Genomic DNA, 3,357 nt, shown 5'->3' on the forward strand with positions numbered 1-3,357 from the left:
TCTGTGTTGCTTTGGATTGCCAGGTGGATCAATAAGGATATTAAATTCTCCACTACCAGTACATGGCCTATCTCCATCGGGCCATCTCAGGGTAGGTTCTATCTAGACACAAGGATGGGGTCAGTGTCTATGGGAGGATAAGTGTTTATAATCATTAATGATTAATTTGCTGCCAAATAAACTTTCCTGCCCATCTCTGGCCATCAGAGCAGCAGGAAACCATCTGGGCCGTCAGAGTCCAGCTTATGTTTGTTTTTTCTCCTCCTCCGCTGGGGGCAAAAGTCAGTGTGATTGGATCCCCAGAGAGTTTAAATCCCACTGTCGTCTTCATTTATTTTAAACTGATCCTTCTGGTGGCCACCCTCCTGCGTCCCCATCACAGTGACTGGCCCAGCGTTCGCCTGCTATTTGTATTTACTGTTTGTTAAGGGCTGACAATTTAAAAAAGATTCTCCAGTTGCCTGAATCCCACAGCGAAATGGCTCCCTGCTGTCACGGTTGCTACCCACCCACAACCCGCAGAAGAAAAGAAGCATTTCTCCTCCCCTGCTAATTCTCTCGCAAATGGCAAAGTTGGAAACACGGTGGCCTGGAGGTTTGAGAAACTATTATCGAGTTGGAAATTGGCGACACGTGCTGCAAAATGCTGCTCCGTTCGGCTTCTTCGTGGCGTGTGTGAAAGCTTGTTAAAAATGTGCAGCATTTTTCCTACCAACGCCAGTCACACCCACCCTCGCCCACACAGGCGCTGCTCTCGTTTACACTGCTGTAAATTTGGGACTAACCGCACTGGCTTTGATGGAGTTATGCTGGATTTACACCAGCGTGGCTGAGAGCAGATTCTAGCCTCTGGTCTTATCCAGCAGGCCGTGGGGAAGATCTAGACGGAGGAAAGTGTGTGTGTGTGTGTGTGTGTGTGTGTGTGTGTGTGTGTGTGTGTGTGTGTGTGTGTGTGTGTGTGTTACCGAGTTTTCAGAGTGCCTACATGTAGTCAGCCCCTCATTGCTAGTTACGGACTCTCCACTGAGTTGGGAGGTAGGCGCAAAGTTGGCTGGGGTGAATGGGTGTGATTCAGCACTAGCATCTGTCTCCGGTGCTCCGAGCGAAAAGCCAGCTGATGGAATTAAGGGCTGGTAACTTTACAATGCATAAAAGGGAATTCCTTAGACTCTGTTCTTAGCTGCACTGGTGTAAATCCAGAGTCACCCCACTGACTTCAGTGGAATGGCTCCAGATTTGCACGGGAGTGACTGAGATCAACATCGCCCCTGCAGCCTGTGCAGCGATTCATTGCCGGGGGATCCTCCAGCGGAAATCCGGGCAGCTGGTTTTGTAACAAGGCTGGATCATTTCATGCCTGGTAATAACATGGGTATCATAGCAGTGATGCCACATGCTTCCAAGCCACCTTTCACCTCAAAGCAGCACCGAAATGCAGCCTCCTCTGGGGTGAGAGGGGGGCTAGAGGCTGGGAAGTGTGGAGCAGGGTCACTGGGGCAATCCCCCTGCAGTCATGCAAAGTGCAATTAATACGCAGATGGGAGCTAGGCTGGAAGACCTGCCCATATGGTAAGTTGCATGCAACTCGGCAATGTTGCTACAAGCCAAGAGGAGGGTAAATGCAAACAGGCTGAGACCTCCTTTCTCTGCCTCCAGATCAGACCACCTACACTCTGGGCGAGCACCCAAGCTCCCCCTCTTCCGGGGGCTCTTTGTTAGCAGCCGCTGAAATAACAACAAGGCAGCACAAAGCTCAGCCTACGCATCCTCCCCCGAGTGAAGCTGTGCCTAGGATTTCCCTGCAGAATTTCTGTCCAGATCCTGGTTCCCCCAGCCCAGGCTATGGCTGGCACCTTCCTTGTACCCCGGGTGGGGATTAATGAGCTGCACCGGCTGCAGTGAGTCAGGCAGGAACCCATCAGCACTTCCATGCCAGGCTCCAACAGCTGCTAACAGGACGGGGTCAACAGAAGACCCCACCCTTCCTGGTACGGTGAACCACTCTCATGCTCCAGGGCGCCAGCTGATCACCACGTTGGTCAGGAGGAACCATGTACCGTATTGCATGGAGGACCAGATGCATTATGGGAAGGGGGGCGGGATAGCACCTTCCCCTGAAGCATCAGCTTTTAGCCATTACTGGAGGCAGGGCACTGGGTTGGCTAGACCTGCAATCCCTGCCCCACTCAGAATGCTAAGCTAGTGCTGCCCTTCGGGACCATCTTCCGCAGCCTCTAGTTCTCCTGCAAACTTCCGACAGCAAGTTCTTCCACGGCCCGGGAAGGGGCCTTGCAGCCTTTCCCTCCCTCCCTCTGGAGCCGTTATTCCTTGCAAGCTGGGAGTTGCTCCTTTTCTCTCTCTCTCTCCCCATCGGGCAGGCCCTGGGGAGCCAACAGCTCCGAGGGCTGCGATCTGTCTTTGTAATTAAACAAAGTCGTGCGAGGTTGCCATGGCACCCTGGCGAGGAAATGAAGCTGCACCTTTATTGCCAAGCTGGAAATTCTTGTCATTAATAAGCCCGTCTGCTTGGGGGAAAATCAACTCTCGGAAGCCTAGGCAGCCCACCTTGTCCACGCCTGGATGCCCTCTCTTCCCCCCCACCCAGTCTGATTAGAAGAGCGGGTGACGTGCTGACAGCAGCAGCAGCAGCCACTGGAGGACAAGCCACTGCCGTGTGTTGGGTTGGGGCTCTGTAGCCTGGTGCATTGCTGGAGCTGGGCACTGGCTCGTTGGCGTTGCTGCCCTTTGTCCTTTCCCTTTTAGCTCAGCTGCCCTGCTGAAGGGTGGCCTGGGACACAGGAATTGGCCTTCGATTCCCTGCTCTGTCACCGTCTCCTTGTGTGACCTTGGGCAAGCTGGTGAGTCGTTCCGTGCCTCAGTTTCCCCATCTATACAATGGATTTCTTTCTGTCTTGTCTACTTTGCTCGTGAGCCCTCCGGGGCCTGGTCTGTCGCTGAAGCTGGGTTTGCCCAGTGGGGCCATGATTTCAATGGTAGTACAAAGAGTAACGATAAATGGTTCGCCCAAGGGGGAGATGTTGGTCTCCCCTAGTGAACAAACCACTGGCGAATTGCTGGGTTGTTTGGTGGGCTTGGCTCCAAATGGCGGGCGAAGAGCCCTCGGTGCAGACGTCCGCTGTGTCTGTCACCTGGGCGGGGTGGCGCTGCTGAGTCGTGGAGGAGAGAAGCAGTGAAGATGAATTGGCACGGTGCAGGTCAGCACCGGTGGGAGGAGGCCGGGGCATGGGACAGAAACCCTGGCACGGTGTCTGCTCTGGCTCCAACCCTCAGCATGGCATGTTGCCTAGGCAGGTTTGAAACCTTGACTGTGTTCTCCAGCCACGCGGGGAGCGTGCA

Source organism: Mauremys reevesii, linkage group 23 (assembly GCF_016161935.1).
Source record: "Mauremys reevesii isolate NIE-2019 linkage group 23, ASM1616193v1, whole genome shotgun sequence".
Lineage (NCBI taxonomy): Eukaryota > Metazoa > Chordata > Testudines > Geoemydidae > Mauremys > Mauremys reevesii.